Consider the following 23,765-nt stretch of genomic DNA (forward strand, 5'->3'; position numbering starts at 1 on the left):
AGGCACCAGTGCATCTACACTGAGTGGCCAGGGTCCTTGGGGACCAAGCAGGGTCCTGAGGGATCAGGCAGAGGCACCTGAGACAGCCTTAGGCATTGAGTGAGCAGCTACACCCAGAGCCCTGGAGGGGAGTGGCTGGAGTTTGCCCAGCAAGGGCAGAGGCAGGAGGAGGACATCCAGGAAGATAGTCATTCGAACCCTGGCCCATGTTCTCTACTTTTGTCCCAATAGTGAGATTCTGCCAGGAACTTGGAGTGGCTGAAGACAGTGAAGGAAAACCATGGATCCATTGAGCTCTCATCCCTGTCCTTGGCCACAGCAATCAACAGCAGAGGCATCTATGAGATCAGGGCACCCACAGGTGACCAGAAGGTGAGCCCTCCCAGATTCCAGGTGCACTGTTGGTGGCACATACTGGCCTGCTGCAGAGTCAGGGTTTCAGCCACTAGAAAATGACCTCTAAACATGTTGTGCCTCCCAGATCTCCCCAGATGCCATCTTGCACCTGATCCTCCCTGGGGGTCACAGTGGCCTAGAGCCAGATCGCTCCTACACTTTGGAAGAGCTGAGGGATCTTTTAAACAAGCTGATGCTGATGTCTGGCAAGAAAGACCAAAAGAGTATGGAAGTGGAGAGGTTTTCTGAGGTGAGCAGGTGCCCTGTTGCCTCAGGCTGGGCATGCAAATGGAAATAAGCAGGGGTTGGCCTCCGGTGGACAGAGTGGTTCCAGAGAGTGGAGCTTGTGGGTCTGCAGAGTGCACCTTGCGTGAAGTCACATCTGAGATGGGACAGGCCCTAGGGCCATCAGCTCCTCCAAAAGAGCTGATGTATTTACCATCTGTCACCAACCAGTAGTGACAGATGGTTAATCCACTGCATTTAACAGGAGGTGACCAGGTAGATAGTTCTTAGGAAGAAGTATGAATGGCTTCATTTACTTTGTAAATTGGCAAAATCAAAAATCTCAAGGTTCTAATGGGCACTCTTCATCAAAACTAAAGTAACCAGGGCTGGGATTGTGGCTCAGTGGTAGAGCATTGGCCTAGCACGGGCGGAACCCCGGTGCGATTCTCAACACCACGTAAAAATAAAGGCATTGTGTTGTGTCCATCTACACCTAAAAAATAAATATTAAAAAAAAGTAATCAAGCCAGGTGTGGTGGCACATGCTTGTAACACCAGTGACTCAGGAGGTTGACACAGGAGGATTGCAAGTTAAAGGCCAGCCTCAGCAGCTTAGTGAGATCTTGTCTCAAAATAAAAAGGACTGGGGACATAGCTCAGTGGTAGACTACCCTGGATTCAATCCCCAGTACTGAAAAAAATCTGAAGTAATTGTTGACACAGGTTATTGATTTATATAATAGTCTCTCTCATGTAAAGTTTCTTTTCTTACAGTTTATTTGTACTTCACAATTGACATTTTTTTCCCCCAGTGCTGGATACAGGGCCAGGGCCTGGCACATACTAGGCAAGTGCTCTACCACTGAGCACAGCCCAGCCCACAGTCGACATTCTTATCTGCCACTTGATCACTTCCCAAAGATGCGAGCCCACTCCTTAGGCTGATCGTGTTTCCCAGTGACCCTAAGGGAGGAGTGAACCCAAGCCCCTTCAATTAGAACCTGTGTGTGTCTAGATTGGCATGTCCCCCTCCAGTAGTTCACTGTGACATCTGCCTTATGCCCCTGTTTCCCCCAGTTATTCTGCCATGTGCAGCGGCTCATGCAAGCCTTCCTGAACCTGTACTCTGCGGGAAACATGCTATTCCGGATCTGGACTGCCAAGGTCTACTGCTGCCCCAGGAATGGCGTCTCCATCTGCATGGACTTCCACTTGGAGTTGGTAAGCCAGCTGACAGAGAGTGGGGATGTCACCCAGCTCCTGGAAGCCCTCTGCAGGCAGATGGAGCACTTCTTGGATGACTGGAAGGAGTTCGTGAGCAGGAAGCACAGAGAGCACTTCTACCTCAACTTCTACACGGCCGAGCAGCTGGTCCTCCTGAGCACTGAGCTCAGGAAGCAGAGTCCCAGCGAAGCTGCCCTCATGATACTGTCCTTCATCAAAGACAATTGCACCCCAGCTGACATCTTAAGGGCCACCGAGGGGTTCAACGAGGCCCCCAGGCACCACATGAGGACAGTGATGGAAGAATTACCACTATTGCAATCCTCTAAGATCAGCCTGGTGACCAAGCTGAGGGTCATCATGAAACAGTCCCTGGAGTGCATGAGTGTCTTTCTGCCTGGCTGCCTGGACCTGGAGGCTTTGGGCCATTGTCTGGCTCACCTGGCCATGATGGGCAGGCCTCCTGTGGAGCGGTCTCTTCCTGTGGGCCTGCAGGCTGGCCAGCCCAACCTGGTCATATGTGGCCACTCTGAGGTGCTGTTGGCTGCCCTGGCTATCTACATGCAGGCCCCAGGCCAGCCCCTGCCCACCTTCAATGAGGTGCTACTCTGTACCCCAGGGACCACGGTTGAGGAGGTGGCCCTGCTCTTGCACCGCTGCCTGGCCCCGGTTTCCCAGGGGCACAAGGTCTACAGCCTGCTGTTTGTGGATCAGCTGAGCTACGAGGTGGCCTGCCAGGCAGAGGCCCTGTTCCACAGCCTGTGCACACAGTGTCCCCGGGAGGACTACCAGCTAGTACTGGTCTGTGATGCAGCAGAGGAGTGCTGTTACCTGCCCTCAGCCTTCAGCCAGCACAAAGTCCACGTCATCCCCCAGGCGCCCCTCCATGCCATCCAGGCCTACTTGGCACATCACTACCAGGTCCCAGCACAGACCTTGTCAGCAGCAGCTGTGTTCAGAGACCGGATGTGTGTGGGGATCGTGGCCTCAGAGAGAGCAGGACTTGGTAATGAGAGTGCTGGGATGGGCAGGCAGTCTCTCAGGGCTTCCTAGTTTCCCCTTTCTCTGTAGCAGTGGGCACCTCAGCTGACAACCCTCTGCAGGTGGGAAAGTGAGTCTCAGGAGAGTCTGACTCCCTGCGGTCAGTGCTTCCCCTAGAAGGAGCCACCTTTCCATCCAGGTTGCAGTTCCTGGAAGCCCTGATCCTCTCCTTGCATGGACTTCTCTGCAGGTCACTTTTTTCCTGCATAACCTCCTTTGACTTATTCCGGGTTGTGTTGGTGTGAGCAGAAGAGGCACAGCTGCTCTAGCTCCAGGAGAAGAGTGCCTTTGCACCTTCCCTTTAGTCACTGTCATGTTTCCTTGGAAAGAGGTGGTGACTTCAATTCTGTTGACTTCAACCTGTGAGCATCACTGTGCCCTGTCCAGATACAACCTGTTCTCTCTCCCACTGGGGGACATGCCTCTGCTTTTACTTTATTACACTTCCACCATTGTCATCATGGGGAATTCGAGGATGCTGGGTGGGTGACAGCTAGGGACTCTGACTTCATGGTGGAGTTGTGCTCTAATATGATGTTCCATTGCATCAGTTTTGAATTTTATATAGAGAAGTAACTGTAACTTTTTAATTTTTTTTAGCTGGGGATTTACCCCAAGGGTGCCCTACCCCAGCTTTTTTCATTTTTTATTTTGAGATATGGTCTCACTAAGTTGTTTAGGGCCTTACTAGGTTACTGAGGCTGGCCTTGAACTTAAAATCATCCTATCTTGGCCTTCCAAGCTCCTGGGATTATAGGCATGTGCCACTGCTCCTGGCTGAGAAGTAATTTCTAATCTCTCTGGAATCTGTTCCTCTTGATCCATAGGCTTAGGATCTAATTTCCTTGTTTTAACGTTCTAGGAAAATCTCTCTATGTGAAGAGATTGCATGAAAAATTGAAAAAGAAGTTAAACAGTGAAAAGGTGCCTTTAAAGATTGTTCGGTTGACTGATGCTCAGGTGAATGAGGGCCAGGTCCTGGGCTTCCTCCTGTCTTTCTGGGATGTTCAGTATTGGAAAACGCCCATGATATTCCACTTTGATGTGACTGCTTCGGTAAGTGCCCACATGGCAACTGAATGGCCACATCAGAAGGCTCACATTCCCAGGGTCCCATCTGCTTCTCCTTGAATGAAGAGTCCCTTCGTTCTATACTTGCCTGTAGTCAGTATTCTTCTCCCAAGGAAGAAATCAGGAGGGTTCTGGGGATTGGGAGGAATGGTTGGCAATTGTGTATTTTCAAACCCATGCTTCTCTGTCTTTAGGTACAGACTGGAACTTGGGTCTTTCTTTTCAAGATCCTCATTTTACAATACCTAATGGATATAAGTGGGAAAATGTGGCTTCGGAACCCATGACATTTATATATCATTGAAATTACAGAAGGAAATTCAGTACTGCCAAAGAGGTCTACAAAGCTGGTATGTAGACAGGGCATTTTCAGGTGGTCATGGCACACCTTTGATTCTGTGGCTTGAAGCCTGGGTTGACATATCTTGGTTGTTTTCCACTTTCACCTTAGGGTAGCTGTGAGTACATGTTAGGGGAAATGCATGCTTCAACTTAGATCTTAATGATGTCTAGAATGAGAATACTCTCATGTTGATTGGTAGCATCTTGGATTCATCTGGATATGTCAGATTGGTTCCTATGTCTTGGGTTGAATTCCAGGGGTGCTGAGTGTGGAGGATTCCTCTGTTGATGGCCACTGTCTCCCTTACTGCCAGTGAAGAAGACAGTGAGACGTCATTCATGGAAACCTGTTAGCTGGTGGGAGTTCTATTGTTACAAATGTGTTCATGCTTGGTGAAGAGATCAAGTCATAGGACTGGATATAGCTTTATGGTTCATAATGCAGATGCCATAGTTGAGCTTCTGTAATGCTCTAACATGCAGATGCCAGCCTCTGTGAACAATAGGCTGCAGAAAGCCACATGCATTCAAGTGATTGTTTTCATAAAGGTCTATCCACAGGAGACCACGTGGAAGGTTAACACATATGGGCATCTTTCAGGAAATCAAATTCTAACTTCTATTTATGTCTCTTCTTTGCAGAATCCACATGCCCCCCAGTTTATTTTTCTTGACATCTTCCCCAGAGTCATCTGCAGACCTCCCAAAGAAGTGATAGCCATGGAGCTGAGCCCTGAGAGGAGCTTCATAGAGCCTGGAATGGATGAGAGAGAGTTCTGCAGTGCTACTTTCCAAAGACCTTACCAATATTTAAAAAGATTCCATATAAAACAAAACCTAGACACATTTCAATACCAAGCAGACTCTGTTGAAGGTACCCCAGGGGAGTGCATCCAGCACCTCCTCATATATTGTGGGGTCATCAACCCCTCCTGGTCTGAGCTCCAGAACTTTGCTCGGTTCCTCAACTGTCAGCTCAAGGACTGTGAGGCCTCTGTGTTCTGCAATCCAGACTTTACTGGAGATACACTACAGGGCTTCAAGAACTTCGTGGTCACCTTCGTGATCTTCATGGCAAGAGACTTTGCCACACCAACACTTCATACCTCTGACCAGAGCCCAGGGAAGCACATGGTCACCATGGATGGGGTTGATGAGGCAGAGCTCGCCCCCTTCACTCTCTGGAGGAGGTGGGAGTCAGAGCCTCACCCTTATGTGTTCTTCAATGGTGACCGTGAGACCATGACATTCATAGGCTTCCATCTCCAGCCCAATGAGAATGGCAGCGTTGATGCCATCAACCATCTCAATGGGGAGATAATCAGGAAAGATGTCATGACAGAACAACTGTACAGGGGGCTGTTGCTTCAAGGCGTGCCCTTCAATGTTGACTTTGATAACCTGCCCAGACACGAGAAACTCTTGAGACTCTGCCAGCCACTAGGAATTCCTCAAGCCTTTGAGCCTGATGAAACATATGAGCTTACAATGGACAACATGCTCAAGATTCTGGCCATTGAAATGCGGTTCAGGTGTGGGATCCCAGTTATCATCATGGGAGAAACTGGCTGTGGGAAAACCAGGCTCATTAAATTCCTTAGTGATCTGCGGCATTGTGGTGCCCAGGCTGAGACCATGAAGTTGGTCAAGGTTCATGGAGGAACAACTGCAGTCATGATTCACTCCAAAGTCTTGGAGGCTGAGAAAACTGCCTTATCCAATAAGGACCAACACCAGTTGGACACCATCTTGTTCTTTGACGAAGCCAACACAACAGAAGCCGTAAGCTGTATTAAGGAAGTCTTGTGTGACCAGACCGTGGATGGCCAGCCCCTGGAGGAGGACTCAGGCTTGCACATCATAGCTGCCTGCAACCCTTACAGGAAGCACTCCCAGGAGACCATCTGCTGTTTGGAGTCAGCTGGTTTGGGGTACAAGGTCAGTGCCAAGGAGACAGCAGACAGGCTGGGCTCCATTCCCCTCAGGCAGTTGGTGTACCGTGTCCATGCCCTGCCCCCCAGCCTGATTCCTCTGGTGTGGGACTTTGGGCAACTGAACAACACTGCTGAAAAGCTCTACATCCAGCAGATTGTGCAGAGACTGGTGGACCATGTCAGGATCAGTGAGGACGAGACTCATGTAATCACGGAAGTGCTCTCTGCCTCTCAGAGGTTCATGAGGAACACTGAAAGTGAGTGCAGTTTCGTCAGCCTCCGGGATGTGGAGCGCTGTGTGAAGGTGTTCACATGGTTTCATGGCCGCAGCGAGATGCTCTTGGTGAAGCTGAACACCTTTCTCTGCGAGACCAGTGTCAGCAAAAATAACTTCAGGAGAGACCCTGTCCTCTGGTCCCTGGTACTAGCTGTGGGGGTCTGTTACCATGCCTCCCTAAAGGAAAAGGAGTCCTACCGCAGAGCCATTTGCAGGTATTTTCCAGAACCATATGACAACAGCGGGGTCATCCTGGACGAGATCACACACGCACAGGATCTTTTCCTGAGTGGGGTGCCTCTGAGGAAAACCATAGCCAGGAACTTGGCTCTGAAGGAGAATGTCTTCATGATGATCATCTGCATTGAGCTAAAGATACCCCTATTCCTCGTGGGAAAGCCTGGCACCTCCAAATCTCTCGCCAAGACCATCGTGGCAGATGCCATGCAGGGCCAGGCCGCACACTCCGCTCTCTTCCGCAGCCTGAAGCAGGTCCATCTGGTGTCATTCCAGTGTAGCCCCCAGTGCACCCCACAGGGCATCATAAACACCTTTAAGCAGTGTGCTCGCTTCCAGCAGGGGAAGGACCTGCAGCAGTACGTGTCTGTGGTGGTGTTGGATGAGGTTGGCTTGGCAGAAGATTCCCCCAAAATGCCCCTGAAGGCTCTGCACCCACTGCTAGAAGATGGGTGCATTGAAGGTGATCCTGCCCCCCACCAAAAAGTCGGCTTCATAGGTATTTCCAACTGGGCCCTCGACCCTGCCAAGATGAACCGGGGCATCTTTGTGTCCCGCGGCAGCCCCAGTGAGAAGGAGCTCATAGAGAGTGCCAGAGGGATCTGCTCTTCAGACAGCCTGGTGCAGGACAGGGTCCGAGGGTACTTCGCTCCTTTTGCCAAGGCCTATGAAACAGTGTGCAGCAGGCAGAACAAGGAATTCTTCGGGCTTTGCGACTACTATAGCCTCATCAAGATGGTCTTCGCCACCGCCAGAGCATCTAACAAGAAGCCTTCTCCACAGGATATTGCACGTGCAGTCCTTCGGAACTTCAGTGGCAAAGATGACATCCCTGCTTTGGACATCTTCATGGCCAATTTCCCTGAGGCCGGGTGTGTGGAAGAGGTCAGCACCCTGGAGCTCATCAAGCAGAACATTTGTGGGAGTATGCAGAACATACTCCCAGCAGTGGGGGAAGTGGAAGAGGCTGAATCCCGCTACTTGTTCATACTGACCAAAAACTACATGGCCCTGCACATCCTGCAGCAGTCATTCTTCAGTGAGGACCAGCAGCCTGAGATCATCTTTGGTTCCAGTTTTCCCCGGGACAAGGAGTATACCCAGATCTGCAGAAACATCAACCGGGTGAAGATCTGCATGGAGACTGGCAAGAGGGTGGTGCTGCTGAACCTGCAGCACCTATATGAGAGCCTGTACGATGCGCTCAACCAGTACTACGTCTACTTCAGGGGCCAGAAGTACGTGGACCTCGGGCTCGGCACCCATCGTGTCAAGTGTCGGGTCCACCCTGACTTCCGTCTGATTGTTATCGAGGAAAAAAATGTGGTGTATGAGCAGTTCCCTGTGCCCCTCATTAACCGGCTGGAGAAGCACTACCTGGACATCAGCTCGGTGCTACAGGGGTGGCAGAAGAGCATTGTGCAGGAGCTCACGCAGTGGGCAGAGCAGTTTGCTAAAGTGAAGGCCCATCAGTTCCTGGCTGGGCACAAGTACAGCCCTGCTGACGTCTTCATCGGCTACCACTCCGATGCCTGTGCCTCCGTGGTGCTGCAGGCTGTGGAGAGGCAGGGCCCCGGGGACCTGACGGAGGAGCTATATCACAGGGTGTCTGAGGAAGCCAAGTTGATCCTGCTGGACTGTGCCACACCAGATGCTGTGGTGAGGCTGAGCAACTCTGCACTGGGCTCATTTGCTGGGCAGGTGCTGTCACAGGAATACTGGTACAAGCAGCAGCATCAGTCCTTTGCAGATTTCCTCCAGGCCCAACTTCACAATGGGGACTCGGAGTGCCATGCCATCTTCACAGAGGTGACTGCTCCACAGCCTTTCCCTTTCCTCTTTCACCCAAGAGCCCTGGTCCCTGGGGCCCAGAGGTTTAGACTCTCTTCAAGATAGTGTGCAGTCTAGGAAACGGGTGTGTTTCATACAGGCACAAGGAGGATAAGTTCAGTTAGGCCTCTTTTTGACTGTGAGTAGAGCTCTGCTCTGAGAGCAGCATTGGGCACAACATTCAGGTCCCAGAGTGCTGGGTCCACCTGGGATGTAAGTGAATTGGTCTGCTTCCCATCCTTTGACAGAGTAAGAGTAATGGATGAGAATGTCTCCCATGCATGTGCCCTTAGTGTGTGTCATAGGTGAAAGGTGCACTCCAGGTAGGGACATGGATCTTAGGTGATTCTCCTTAAGAGAGGCTTTTTGCACTGAAAGAGAGGGCTTGCTGGGCCAGTGTCAGAGGCAGAGGCCTCTGTGGGACACAGGTGTTGAGTCTGAATCTGCATCTGTGCAAGAGACCTGGAGGAGATCACTGACAGACGGTAAAGTTCAAGCTTTGAGTGCTGGGTCTCACAGGGATGGAATAGGTGGAGAGACATGTGGAGGGCCTTGTCAGCAGCCTTGAGCTTTGTCTTGCCTGCACAGAGAGGAGCTATGAAGCAATATGTATGTGGACATACCCCACTGCCCCAGTGATGGGAATACAGTGGAGCAAGAGACTGACATTGAGAGGATAGAGCTGTCAGGAGGCTGCTGGCATGGTGCAAACTGCAGACAGTTAGCAGGAAGTAAGGGGAGGAAGGAGGTGGAAGACAGCCTTCCTGAGCTCACTGCAGCTTTGTGCAATCACCATGGAGAATCCAGGAACAGCAGTGGGTTTGGCAGCTAGTGGTGGTGACATCCGTTTGGGATAGGTTCGGATGTCTGCTGTATGGTTGGATGTGGGAACCTGAAGCCTATTCATAAGGACAGGCCCAGAGAAGGGGTCTGGAATTGAGTGCAATAGCACATGCCTATAATCCCAGTGGCTTGGGAGGCTGAGGCAGGAGGATGGGAAGTTCAAAGCCAGCCAACCTCAGCAACTTATGGAGGCCCTAAATTACTTAGTGAGACTCTATCTCAAAATTAAAATTAAAAGGGCTAAAGGGGTTGGCTTGTAGCACAGTGGTAGAATGCTAGCATGTGTGAGACACTGGGTTCGACCCTCAGCACCACATAAAAATAAATAAAAAATAAAGGTCCATTAACAACTAAAAAATAAATAAATTTTAAAAAAGGGCTGGGGTTGTTGTTCAGTGATTAAACACCCCTACATCTAATCTCTGGTACTAAAAAAAAAAAAAATAGAAGGGGTCTGGAGAGCTGAGGTCCTACATGCCTAGGAACATCTGGGTTTGCACCATGGGATGTGGTCCATGGCAGAGACTTGGGAACTACTGAGGGGAGGAAGAGTTGCCAGTAGCTAACTCCATCTGATAGCAGGAAGCCAGATTACAAGAAGAAATGGCATTGTGCTGAGCCCTAAAGGATCAGGAGGCTCTCAGGTAGGGACCAAAATAGGAAAAGAGACATTGGCTTCTCAGAAGGCATCCAAGGCATCTTCTGGCCGGGGCAAGTCTTCTCTCTGTCATCTGTTGACCCTGGAGGTTCTGCTTGCCTCAGCCATTCCTTGTATGTAAAACCTGCCCGGGGTCAGGCTTCCTTTTGTCCCAGTGCCCCCTGGTCCTGGGTTCTAACCCACCACTCTGTGCCCTCGCTTGAATTCTGGCTGATGGCTTGCGCACCCACATTGCAGGTCACCACCTTCTCCAGACTGCTGACGAGCCGTGATTGCGAGGCCCTAGGGGAGGAAGTGAAGGGCTTGGCCCCGAAGCCCATGATCCTGTCACTGCAGCAGTTCGACACCGAGTACTCATTCCTCAAGGAAGTCCGGTGAGGTGTCCTGCCTGGCCATCACCCTCAGCCCCCATCCTAGGTATATGGTATCCCATGATGGGGCATGGTAGCCACTCGAAAGGAACTCTGAGCACTGGACACTGTGAGAAGGTCATTGCTCAGCCTCATGGTATGCCCTTCCAGCCCCTGTCATAAGTGGCCTTCTCTACAGCTGTATCACATGTCTCTTGATATTTGTGTAGCCCTTTCCTTCTCCAGTGGATTGCCTCCTCACCTTGTGGAAGGAGACCCTACTGGATGCTGGATTATTCTGCATGGCCTGTGTTTCCCTTCACTTTGTGGAGTGTTGTGATCCATGTTTATGTTTTGTTTTGTTTCACTTATGCTAGGAACTGAACTCATGGCTGCTCTACCACTGAGCCACATCTCCAGCCCTTTTATTATTATTATTATTAATTTGAAGACAGGGTCTTGATGAGTTGCTGAGGCTAGCCTGGAACTTGTGACCCTTGTGCCTCAGCCTACGGAGCCATGGCTGCCTGTGTTTTAGGACAGAGGATTCACTTGGGTGATTCAATTTTTCTTTCAGAAGCAGCTTAATGAAGACAGCCAGACGTAAAATCCTCATTGTCCAGTTGGATTTTGATGATGGCGCTCACAGTGCTCAGCTCATTGCATCAGCTAAGTATGTTCTTAGTATTTTTTCTCAGGAAACACAGGAAGCCAAAATCTACCCAGGACCTCCTGAAGAATTTATTTCCTGAAAGCAGTGTGAAAATAAGAATGACTCTCCCTCCCAGCTCCTGACATGGGCTAGGGAAGCTAGAGAGGAAAGGATGAAGGAAAAGGCCAGTAATGGCACAGAATTGAAATGCAAGAAGTGTCAATAATGGAATATTTGTAGTGTGTAGAAGAATGTGTTAAAGCTATGTTTGCAGTCATTTTTTTGTCATTTTAATTTTTAATCACACAATTAGGATTAAAGTTTAGTCTGGGATGTAGCCTTGTGGTACAGCACTTACCTAGCATGTCTGAGGCCCTGGGTTTAATCCGCAGCACTGCATAAAAAGAAAAAAAAAAGTACTTATCATAAGTTTAAGGGCAGTAAAACTATGTAAATAAATTAATATTTATTGGACATTTTTTATGATGACTATAAATCTGTTGCTTTCATAATTGCTGTGTTCTATTACTCATGTAATGTAAGAGTGACTTCTGCCCCTTTAAAGTACTGGGAGCCTAGTACAAAGTTAAGGCTAGCCAGATCCTGCTAGGAGGTGGTCTGCCACCACTGGGGGTGCAAGGCGCACTGTACCTCACTGTACTCTCTCAAAATGGGAAGGCCAACAAGCCCCACCCTCTGGCATGTGAGGGCCCTGAGACATGCTGAGTGGGAGTTCTGATCAGCAGTGAGAGGTAGAAAGTGACCCCACCAACAAGAAGCCATCCTCCTCTCACAAGAGATGTGGTGGCCCCTGGCATTGTGTGGAATGTGGTAAAGCCCCTGACAGCTCCAGGGACACCCAGCAGCCATCTCACACCTTGGCTTTTGCTCAATTGTTTGCTTTGTTTTGATTTTTGTTTTCTAAATAGATACTCTGCTATCAATGAAATCAACAAAATACAAGGAACTCAGGGATGCATCTTTGTCTATTTCATCACAAAACTGTCCCAGATGGGGAGCAGAGCATCCTATGTGGGATTTCATGGAGGTAGGGCCAAAGATAAGTGACTGTCTTTAAGTATGTCTGGGTTGATTCTCAGGGGTCCCATGCTGCCTGCATGTCTAAGTCAAACACCAACTCCAGCTGTCTCTGGGCTTCTTTGGCTCACTGTTCACAGCCATCACCCTGGGACTTGCTGCTGCTCTGTCAGCATGGCCTGTGCTATGTCAGGTGTGCACAGGATAAGCTCCTGCTCCAACTTTTCATTGTACAAATGACTCAGAGATCTTCTCCTTGCAACCAGCCCTAGTGCTGACTCCTTGTGCCTGATTCCTTGATTTGCCTTCAAATCAGCCCAACTCTTTTTCTGTGGAATGATCACAAACTGGATTATGTAAGACAACTGGTATTCTGAGAAGAGGAAAATAAGTTTAATAATTTCACAGATGGAAAGACAACCTGTCAGTATCTTGAAGCACTTTCTAACTAAGTGACAGTATGTATGCTAAGATGCATGTAAAGAACCATAGTCAGGATCCAGGTAGCCTTTGCACACCAGTTAATCAGTCTCAACACACAGGTTGATGGTGAGCATGCTGATATGATGTAGTGAAATTGATGGGTTTTGGTGTGTTCAGGGACATAGACTTTGAGGTACTGATCATTCCTCTGTCAGTAGTGTGATTAAACATCTGGACACAGGTGTGTCCCTGCTCATGGCTGACAAGAAGAAAGTGAAAAGACTTGAGAAGACTTGGTAGCTTTGTTCTTCACAGGGCTATGGTGGTCTGTGCACATCGATGACCTCTGGAGGTTCCCATTCATGTCCTCTGGTGTGACTAAGCTGCAGAGTGTTACCATCAGCCAGCTGTTCATGCCAGGAGACAGCCCTGAGCGTGAGTTGCAAGGTTTCAGTCTGGGAAAGTGGGGGCAGAGAGGCAGATGGAAGGTGTCAAGTTAGACAGCTTCCTGTGGGGCTGGAGTCAGGGTTGCCACACTTGAGTTACCTTTGAGTCTTGGCACCTGGCCTCAGCCAGAACTCAGGATGTGGCACTGACCTGCCTGGCTCATGGTCAAGATCACCAGGGCCATGGGAAGGCCAAGGAGCAACACCCAGTGTATTAACTGGTGTGCTGTTGGTCATGTGCCCCAGGCTGTGGGACACCTGAACAGTAGATTTTGTGCTAAACTGGGTGACAAATGTCCCCATGACTGGGGCTGCCACTGAAGCTTGGGACAGGAAACCTTGGTGAAGCTCTCAGCATAGGCACAGACTTGGTGTCACCCCATCCTTTTCCTTCTCCAAGTGGTGACTAGATTGTGTTCCCTTTGCTTGCATCAAAAGGCAACCAGGAGGAGGTGATGGAGGCAGAGACTAGCATGTCAGGGGAGGTGGCAGAAATGGAAATGGAAGAGAAAGGTCCTGAGGAGATGGAATGGGAGGCCGTGGACCTGAGGGGCAGTGATGTGAGTTCTCCTCTGTTCCTCTGTTGGCTGCAGGTGGCTGAGCTGGAGGAGCCCAGGCAGCTGTGCCAGGGTCAGGCTGAGCCCTGCCTTCTCTTTATGCTGGAAGTATGAGGGACTTACCAGGACAAGATCTGTCGTTCCCTTCTTTATGAAGACTCCTAGTTAGCTCTGCCCTGTCCCTCAACCAGTAACCAAATCCCTGATGTCAGCAACCACCTTGCCAGTGGTCCTCAGGGTGGTTGGGCAGCACACAGGGATCAGCTGGGAGAGGTCTGTAGGTCAGCTTCACCATGGAAACTGGCCACTGATGCTTTGGGCACGTGGACACGAGGCCACCTTCTTGTGTGGGTAGAGTAGCTTTCACCCACCCTGGACATGACAGCAGCAGATGACGTGCTATCTCCCTTGGCAGGCACAAGTCCTGGACACCACCAGACTGCTGAGGAGCTGTGTGCAAAGTGCCGTGGGGATGTTCAGGGACCAGGAGAGCAGCACACGCAACATGAGGAGAGTCACCATCCTCCTCAGCCTCTTGAATGGGGACAGTGTAAGCAATGGTATGAGTCATGTCCCTACTTCTCATCAGGGAATCAGGTGGCTGAGTGTGGCGAGCTGCCCTTCTGGGTTTCTGTGGCTTGGCAGATGCAGTTGGCATAGTGGGAATCTCAGGACATCTCTAGAATTCTTCTCTAGAGTTGGCCTGGCCAGAGGACCTGTGGCTTCCCTCTATGGGGGAACTGGTCAAGCAGCACAGTGGAGCCTCCAACTTGGTGCTCACAGGTGGACCAAATTATGTCCCTTCTGCCTTTTCACAGCCTCGTTCTTGTGGATATCCAAGATGTGCCTCTCTGTCCTTCTAAAGAAGCAAGAATAGAACCAGCTCTGCAGTCTGAAGGAGTGGGTGGGGTGAGAGGCTGTGAACCAGGATGCACTCCAGGAGGCCGGCACTTTCAGGTACTGTGAGCACCGGGCAGTGCAGGGATCTACTATATTGTCCCAGGGGAAGGAGCACACCAGGTGTTTTTTTCTCCACCTCTGAGGAGGGCAGAACTATGTTTTTGCTCCCTGGATGGTCTCCCTTTCCTAGCACATGTCCGAGCCATGCTCCCATTGCCCCTTTGCCACTGTTGCTCTGTCCTTGCTGGATTTGCTAGCCTCCCTTTTCAGTACCCCATGGTCTCCACAGTACTCAGGACCAGTTTTTTCCCTGTGGTCACAAGGAACACCCAGGAACAACTGGACCTGCTTGCACTGCACCCTCAATGCCCATTTCTGGGGCTAGCAGAGCATTAGGACCCTGCTGGATGTTATGAGTCTTCACTAACACTGTGTGTCTGGGACTTAACATCACATATCCTTGGGGCTAGACAGCCAGCCTCCTTGAAGTCCTTTACACCAGAAGTCCTCTGCTTTTTAGCTAACTGTGTTAAGTAGCCTTGTCTTAATATTCTTTTTGATTCTCAAGTTGTTTAAATTTGGTCTCCTGGAACCCCTTTGAGGTGACTGCATTACTCTGAGAGCACTTCCCAGGGCTCTCAGCTCCTCCAGCCCAGAACCTCTTTCACGACCACCCCTTCCCCATCCTCTGTGCATGTTCTAGTTTGGGGTCTTAAGTCAAGTGATGTCCTTGACTAGTGGGATGTTTGTTTTCTCAGTAGATGTTTTTAAGTTCTCTCTAGAATCCTGTGTACTATATATTCAGGAAAAAAAAATTCATACAAAAGGCCTTACTTTATTTTCCAACACAATTACCTAGTAATTCTTGTCCTTTACCATAAGAAATTATAGAATTTTTGTTATTATGTAAAAAACATATCTTTGCAACATGAAAGTGAGATGTAGTTAATTCAACCAATTAAGCGCTGTCACTCTAAAGTACTCAGGGTTATTTACAGAAACATCCACAATGAAAGCTGAATTCTGGATGAACATGTTTTCTTACTTAACTTCATCTAGATCAAATTTACGTTCATCTCTTCATCTTTATTATATGGTATCCACAGCTGATTTTTTTTCTTGCAAAGTTTATTTATTTAGTGAAGTTCATTATTATTTGATTTGTTTATAGAACCTAGTTGGCTTGTTCTAAAAAAACATTATATACAAAAACAGCAAATATTTCTTCATCTTTTCAAGGCACTAGTTGCTGTTACTAGATGTAGAATTAAGTTCCATCCAGTCCTGCTTCTAATTTAAGACAATCGCATTTGTGAGTCTCTTACACTTAAAAGCGATGAGAACTTCAATTTGCAGCCCTGGCTTGTAGGCTAGAAGGCTTGTTGACACAGAGGAAGGAGGCATCAAGATCATAGTACTGACTGTGGTGCTGAGCCATTGTCCCCTGTCCTCTGTCCCACCCCTGCTGCAGGCATACCCTTTGGAAGCGGGTCCAAAGCGTAGTCACCCCTCTGCTGGCCAGCATGATCTCCCTCATCGACAGAGATGGCAACCTCGAGCTTCTGATCAGACCAGACTCACCAGCCTGGGCCCAGGACCTGTGGATGTTTATTTTTAGTAACACTAAGTTGCTGAACATTCCGCTTATGATGAATAACATAAGGTGAATGAAAATCCTCACAGCACCCTCAGTAGCTCTCCTGGGCTTGAGAATGTAGGCTCTGCTTTCCAAGGAATGTTTCTCCAGCTTCTTCTATAGCCTAGTGGTCATGGCATCCTGGCAGGTCTTTGTTCCATTTCCTTTTTCCTCATTTTCTTCTCTGAGGGCATCTGTGATAGTTCAGAAAGCCAGGCTGGATTCTGTGTGCAGTGGGGACACTGCCTTTTGGAGAGACTATGTCCTTAATCATGCTTGTGTTCCCTTATGCTGTTCCCCTGTTCTGTCAGGGAACCTCCCCAAGTTTTCTGTTCAGATTACAGGGACTTCAGTTCTGGAATGTAGGCCAATAAGATGCAGGAGAGGGGCAGGCACAGGCACTGGAGACTTGGTCCTGCCTGAAGCTTTGGGCCCTTTCTAGGCCCTGCACAGGTGGCCTGCTTTCATTCTGCCTGTAAACAAGGGTTATGAGGTAGTTTCTGTGCACTGGTAGCCCTGGCCAGGAAGGCAGACAGCAGCTGTCTATGCAGCCTCAGCACCTTGTCTTGTTTTGATGTGGTGTGGGGGATGGAACCTGAGGTCTCACACTTGCCAGGAAAGCACTCTACTGCAGAGCTACCCCCTCACCTCTGACCCACAGCACCTTCTGAGAATTGTGTCCCATGTCCTCTGGTGTTTGGAGCACCATCTCAGGAACTGATTCTCACTAACCTCACCTCACTGCAGATCCAAGAGTGAGATATCCTTTATCGTGGTACAGAACCATATGAGCCTTCCCGAGGGTGCTTTCAACAGTGTCCCCTTCAGCTGGAGAATCAGGGACTATCTGGAAGACCTCTGGGTCCAGGCCCAGTACATCACAGATGCAAAAGGTGAGTCCTACTCAAGATGGGCCCGATGCAGCCCTGGTGAAGCAGCCTTTACCCACAAAGACACTGCCTGACCATCAGTGGGCAGACAGCAGCTAGCACCTGGTAAATTCTGGGACTTGTAGTTCTCACACTTTGCATGTGGAATAGACTCAAGTTCATGTCTTACCTTCATTTTGAAACGTCTGCTGAAGAAATGAGAGTCTCCAGGAGATCAGAAGCCTTTAAGTCATGCCGTGAAGGGAGGCTGTGAGGTGATTTCTAGTGGCTCACTGGCTGGCAGTCTGGTGAACTAGAGCATGTTCCAGCAGGGATGAAGCTTACTTCCTGCTGCAAGTTGACCATTCCTGTTCTGAGGCTTAGACCCAGGAAACAGCCCCTTCAAGCTTTCTCAGCAAATGCTAGCAATGAAAGGAACATGACCCTTTTCCCCATGCTGAGCCATTGTTTCCTCCTGAGTCATAGCTGGGGGCTGAGTTTGGCCATAGTCATTTCAGAAAAGCCAGTGGCATTGCTATGTTTTTTGAAAAGTCACTTTTCAGATACATGTGAAATCATCTTTTCAACATGTACTTAGAGAACCAGTATGCTCAAGGTGAACTTGCTTTCCTGGGCTTGCATTCTGCCACTTGTCCCAAACCAAAGTGAAGCAGTTGGTCTCCTGCTGAGAGAGTGTTTCTTCCCCTGGGGGAATGACCTGCCTAGACCTGCTTGTCCAGCTGAGTGTGAAGTAGGTAGCCAACTCCCCATCTGCTGGAAGGCAAATCTCTCTGATTGGTGTAGTCTCTGACCCCAGCCCTAAAGAGAAGCCCACTCAGTTGTGATTCCCTGGGAACTTACTTGGGCCCATTACACTGAACAGACTTGCAGCACAAAACTCAGGCTACCTCATATGTTTTTTCCTGTTGGAGTTAATGTGGATTTTGTGACCTAAATTGAATGTTGATCCTGCCTTCCTTTCTATGTCACCTAGGCTACACATCCACCATACTCTATTCCCATAATGGAACTTTGTCTTTGAAATGCCCCAGGGTGCTACACTAGCCTGTGGCTCCTTACTGGGGAGCAAGTTTCTCTCAGCTGTGGCTTCACTTGTCTCAAGCCGCTCTGGCTTCCTCCCTGCAGGACGGTCAGAGAAGTTAGTGGAAATCTTCCTGCAGACTCCCCTGGGTGTGTTTCTTGCCAAGCTCCCTGGAGATCACCAGCAGGAGCTGGTTCAGTGCTACTTGAGAGACTTCCTGCTCTTAACCATGAAAGTGTCCACCTGGGAGGAGATGAAGGTAGGTATCCACTCAAGGTCAAGTGTGAAAATTGCATGGTATAGACTGGGGACAAACACAGGAACTCAACTTCTGAGAGCTGGTGCTGCCATGTGGGGCAACAAAATGAAGCCACACAGGATGCTAGGCTGAGAATATCCCCCAAGGTGCTCAGAACACAGGGCCAGTCCTCATCACTCCCCAAGGCCTCCTGGAATGGGATATTCTAGTACCTTGAAAAGCTCTCCAGGTTCCTTGTAGCACCCTCTTGAAATCGTTGAGTTTCTCTTGACAAATTTAAGATAAATAGGTAACTGATGTCTTACGGTAAGAATAATAAGTGAAATTCAATGGGAAAGTAGATACTTTTTTGTTTCTGGAGCTGGGGAGAAAATCAAGAGCCTCAGGCATGCTAGGCAAGTGCTGACTGCAGAGTAGCAGCCCAGCCCAAGATGGAAACTTAAAGAACATTGAAGAACATACTCTAGCCAGCATGAGGGAAGGTTAGCGAGATCTTTTGGGGAATGAGCAGAATTATCCTGATTTCAAAAATGGGTATAATTTATAAGCCAGCTACACAGGGCATAATTGTGCAGGAATCTAGAAAGCTTTGCTCACATGCTCAGCCCCACCAGGCAGTCAAAAGAAGATAAGCAGTCTCCAGATGCCAGTTGTACCTGCTCATCTGGAAAAACTGAGTTTTCAAAAAGAAGGGCAGGCTCACAGGCTTCCTGGGCAGGTACTGAGCAGTGGTCACATGGCAGGGTGGTTGGACAGTGCTCACAGCAAGGCTTTCCAGCTTTGTTTCTGATCACAAAGAATTAAAAACAATTTAAGTGTTCAAATAAATGAAGGAGGGACAAATTAAAGTAGGACCATTTTAAAATAGTTGTTTGCAACCATTGAAAACAATATTTTCACAGATAATGAGTGGTAGAGGAATTCTTATAACCTAATCTTGAGTGGAAAAAATCAGGAACACAGTGATTCTGATTTGAGGATGATTCTGAGGAAAGAAACAGTTAGGAAAATGGCTAGAGACTCTACTAAAAAGCAGTCAGGAAATAGGAAGTCTGGTTTGTAATTTTATTTTTTTGTGGTTTTTGAATAGTTCTGAATTCCTACAGGAAAACATCTCTTTATGATTCAAAAATACATACTGAAAACCCTTGAAAACCCCAGTTTCTGTAGATGGCCCTGTGGTCCTGTGTCTGTGAGCTGCAAGCAGCCTCAGGGAGTCCTGTGGATGGGCTCTGCCTGCCATGGGTGCACCTGGCCTATCAGCATTTCAGGACCCGGCTGCACAACTTCTCCAGAATCTTGACCATCCACCCACAGGTTCTGCAGAGCCTCACTGAAGCTGCACAAAAGCACGACATGGCTGGCAGTGAGATGGTACAGCCCTTCGGGAGGCTCAGGCCCTTGGCCTGTCCCTGGGAGCAGAAGGAGAAACCCTTCAGGGGTGTGTGGATCAGCATAGCCCAGAGGTTTTGGGAACAGCTGTGCTTCCTGTATCCCGAGACCCAAAGGAGCAGGTTAAGAGCCTGGAATACAAGGACACACTGCCTCTGCTGGGACCTCTGGCCTAAGGAAGCCTCAGCCAAAGAAGAGGGTGGGTGGAAGGACAGGGGCCCTGTGGGGTCATGTGACTGTTCTCCTCTTCCCAGACACTGGATGCATTTGCTACAATGGCCTGTGCTGAAATGCTGACAAGAGACATCTTGAAGCCAAGTCCCCAGACCTGGCTGCAGCTGGTGAAGAAGCTGTCCATACCGCTGGAGCTTGTCTGCTCCAATGGGTACTTGCGAGGCAGTGGGAGCATAGCCAGAGCTGTCACTGCAGAGGTCAGGTGAGATCCAGAGTTGGCTCTCCCTGGCGTGCTCAGCCTGTGCTCTCCAGTGGACTCCCGGTCCTGGAACACCTGGCAGCAGGGAGAGCAGGTGCTCCTGCCATGGGAGGGGCTCTTTGTGCACTCAATCTGCACTTGATGAACCCTGTCAAGTGCCAGGCATCTCGTTAGATGCTGGAGAAAGAGGAAAACCACATGCAGTGAGGCCATGGTGCCCCAGAGCCACAGAAAGGCAGGTTATTAATCTGCACCTTGAGAACCACTGTGGTGGCAGGGAGCCATTAGAAAGGACAAGTTTGGGCAGGGCAAGCAGAGGGGCAGGCCTTCAGTGTTGGGGAGAGTCCCAATCCATGCTGTGCTGTGAGAGTCAAGAGGGATTTACTGTATGCAGGATTGTCAGAGAGTAGGCACAGTGGCAGTGCATGCTGAGGTAGCAAAGTGAGACTCCAAGTCCTGCCTGCACAGAGCACTGGGGGAGTGCTGAGGCAGGGCTGGTGGATAACCCCTCCTGTCAGCTCACCTTCCCATGCTGCCTTACATCTGCTCTCTTGTCCCCTCTTCCTGTCTCAGAGTCCTCTGTTAGAGCTGAGTATGTAACATCCTCTTTTGACAGAACCCAGTGGAATCGTGTTTTCCCCATTGCACTCTTTGTGGAGCACGTGCTCCTGGGGACTGAGAGCCAGATTCCTGAGCTGTGTCAGCTGGTGACCAAGTACGTCTTTTCACTAGACAAGGTGAGCACTGGGCACTTCTCTTGGTCAAATGCAGAGTTTGGTAGCCCACTCTGCCCTCACCTGCAGGTCAGTGCTGGGCTGTCACCCAGTTGCACAGGGGAATGTGGATCCTCAGCCAGCCATTGCATGGATAAGCTCAGTTGTTCAAGAGTTTGCCCTCCCTGATTGCCGAGTTGGGGCATGTCACTTAGGAATAGGAATGATTGTACAGAATTGGACTTCTTCAGGGAACTTGCTTGTGGATGCTTTGCAAGAGCTGAATGGTTAGGTTCTACCCACCTCTAGGATGACCTCAAGCAGGCCAGCAGCCTAGCCCTTAGGGGCAAATTCACCACCATCCTTGGCAGGTGAGATCCAGAGTTGCAGGAGAATGCCACTGGAGCTGGGACTTCAAAATACATGATGTCCATGGGACCATGGGAACCATGAGCCTCTGCCCCCAACACCAGATAAAGCTGATGATGTCGCAACCAGTACCCCTCAGAGAAAGCCATCATCTCTGTGGCTTTCCACCAAAAACAGTCACTCAGCACAACACGGTTCCTACCTGTGTCACCCTGTAATCTTGGGCTAGGGTAAATAGCTCATGAGCATATCCTGTGGGTGTACAGCCATTGGCCTCCAGTGTACCCACTGTCAGGGTGTCTGAGAAAGACCACTTAGGTGTGCAGTCTTTGAAATGCAGGTAGGTGCACCAGAAGGAGATTGGCATAGATGCCAGGTGCCAGCATATTCAGACTTGATCAGAATGTCACAGGCCTTGTGCAGGATTGCCTATACGGGCCAGAGCTTGCTAACACTGCCAGGGGCCCACACTGCTTCTCGCTTACTCTTCTGTCCTCCTCAGCAGCTACCTTCCAGCTACTTATCTTCAAAATCTATTCCTGCTGTCACAGACTGGGGAACAAAAGAAGGGAGTGGCAGTGCCAGGGATGGAACCCAGGGCCTCACATATGCTAGGCTGGAATCCTGCCACTGAGCCACACTCCAGCCCCTGCACACAGTGCCTTTAAGAACACAGCCTAGGCTGGGCATGGTGGCACCTGCCTGTAACCCTAGCAGCCCGGGAGACTGAGGCAGGAGGATTGTGAATACAAAGTCAGCCTTAGCAATAGCAAGGCACTAAGCAACTCAGTAAGACTCTGTCTCTTAATAAAATACAAAATAGGGCTGGGGATGAGGTTTAGTGGTTAAGTACCCCTGAGTTCAATTCCCAGTACCAAAAATTTTTATAAAAGAACACAGCCCAGGACACACACACACACACACACACACACACACACACACACACACAGAGAGAGAGAGAGAGAGAGAGAGAGAGAGAGTACAGCTCATATTTCATCACCCTAAATAAGTCCCTTGGCTTCATCTAGTTGAAAGAAGATGGGAAACCTTTCTCAGAGTATGCTTATGTGCCATGGAACTTAAAGGATTTTTTTAAAAAAATTTTTGGCGTTTTGTTGTTGTTTTTGAGAAAAGGGAAAAGGAAATTTTACTGCTTTGCTAGCAAAGGAGAAACACAAGGGACTCCTGTCCCAGAGGCTGTGATTCCTCTATCAGGGGGAACAGAGTGTTTTTAAAGAGGCTATTCAAAGGAATTCTGTTTTCCCGGATTAGGAAGGAGATATTAGGTGGATCAGGGAGGAGAGAAAAACAGGTATGCTTTAGAGCAGCAAAGCTATGTTCAAAGTATGAACTGGACCACTCTTGTGGAGGTTCTTAAAGGAAAAGTAGAGAAAAAATGGTGAGAAGGAGCATGTATCTGCCCTATGGCCACAGGCATCCTGGACCACCTTCCCACATGGCCTGGACACAGCTCTCTCCAAGTCTTTCCTGTCCCATCCAGGACCCTCAGACCCTGGGGATGCACTGGGCATTCAGCCAGGTCCAGTGTGGCCTCTGGTGGTCAGGTAGCCTGCTAGCTGAGAGATGGGTTTTCTGGCCCTGAGAGCTGGCATGCACCTGTTCATGGGAGACTTTTTCCCCAATGTAATGACCTCAAAAACTTCACAGGTTTCTGGTTCATTTCCTTCTAATCAGATCCTTGTGCAACTAACCATAGCCACAGATGCTACCCAGTTAGTTACCGAGCTTGAAGCCTGTGTTATACACTGGTCTGTGCTCTGTGCATTTCCTCCAGCTACAGGGAATCCCTACAGCTCCATTCCTTGGCTCCCTGAGCCTGGAAAGGGTGCTGCCCTGGATTGATGTTTGCTGCTCTCCTCCTTTGGTTAGAAGTTTAAGTGAAACTGTGAGGGATGTCTGGGGCCTGAGTCTTACCTCCTGCAGACTGCCACTACAGAGCTAACTCCTACACCCCTGGATATTGGTAAAAGCTGAAAGTAGCCAGCACATGATGGGTATTCGAATCTTGTCCATCAGCTCTGACAGGAGGGTTAGACATGGCAGACAGAGGTAGGTCTTAGGCGGGTAGGTAGTCTGCAGAGAAAGATGCAAGGGAGACCAATTCTCATGGCTCATGTCTGTAATGCATATTTTTCCACAGGTTTCAGGGAACTGGCTTTCCCTTCTGTCCTAACATTAACCTCCCCAACCAGCACCCCACCACTGGGCCACTGCTGCATTTTTTTAAGTGTGCTAAAATATACATGACACAGAATGCACCATGTAAACACTTTTAAACATATAGTCAGCGACATCAAGCACAGGGTGTTGTGCTGCCACCAGATCATGCTCCAGAGTGTCCTTACCTCCTTCCACACACACATGGACTCCCAAGCCATATAGATCCCTGCTCTACTTTCTGTCACTCTGATTACCACAGGTAACTCACATAAGTGGAGTTGTTCAGCATTTGTCTTTGGTTTCTGGTTTGTGTCACCTAGCATGATGTTTTCAAGGTTCATCTCTATGGTGGCATGTGTCAGCCTTCAACCTTCTTAGGGCTGGATAATGAATACCACTGTATGGGTGGACACTGAATCTGTCC

At 49.3% G+C, this 23,765-nt stretch overlaps 1 pseudogene across 1 annotated transcript in view; it reads left to right on the forward strand.

The window, feature by feature from the left end:
* LOC144369673 (E3 ubiquitin-protein ligase RNF213-like) overlaps window positions 1-23,765 on the forward strand; it is a 66,391-nt pseudogene that overhangs the window by 36,761 nt on the left and 5,865 nt on the right. The window contains exons 16-34 of the transcript XR_013429431.1: window positions 232-372; window positions 482-646; window positions 1,702-2,854; window positions 3,752-3,945; window positions 4,155-4,310; window positions 4,945-8,559; window positions 10,319-10,455; window positions 11,009-11,104; window positions 12,013-12,131; window positions 12,860-12,991; window positions 13,429-13,554; window positions 13,970-14,107; window positions 14,366-14,504; window positions 15,919-16,110; window positions 16,831-16,976; window positions 18,099-18,253; window positions 19,415-19,627; window positions 19,900-20,081; window positions 20,695-20,815. The product of XR_013429431.1 is annotated as an E3 ubiquitin-protein ligase RNF213-like (transcript). The remainder of the gene's footprint in view (window positions 1-231; window positions 373-481; window positions 647-1,701; window positions 2,855-3,751; window positions 3,946-4,154; window positions 4,311-4,944; window positions 8,560-10,318; window positions 10,456-11,008; window positions 11,105-12,012; window positions 12,132-12,859; window positions 12,992-13,428; window positions 13,555-13,969; window positions 14,108-14,365; window positions 14,505-15,918; window positions 16,111-16,830; window positions 16,977-18,098; window positions 18,254-19,414; window positions 19,628-19,899; window positions 20,082-20,694; window positions 20,816-23,765) is intronic.

The sequence above is a fragment of the Ictidomys tridecemlineatus genome, chromosome 13, assembly GCF_052094955.1.
Source record: "Ictidomys tridecemlineatus isolate mIctTri1 chromosome 13, mIctTri1.hap1, whole genome shotgun sequence".
Taxonomy (NCBI): Eukaryota; Metazoa; Chordata; class Mammalia; order Rodentia; family Sciuridae; genus Ictidomys; species Ictidomys tridecemlineatus.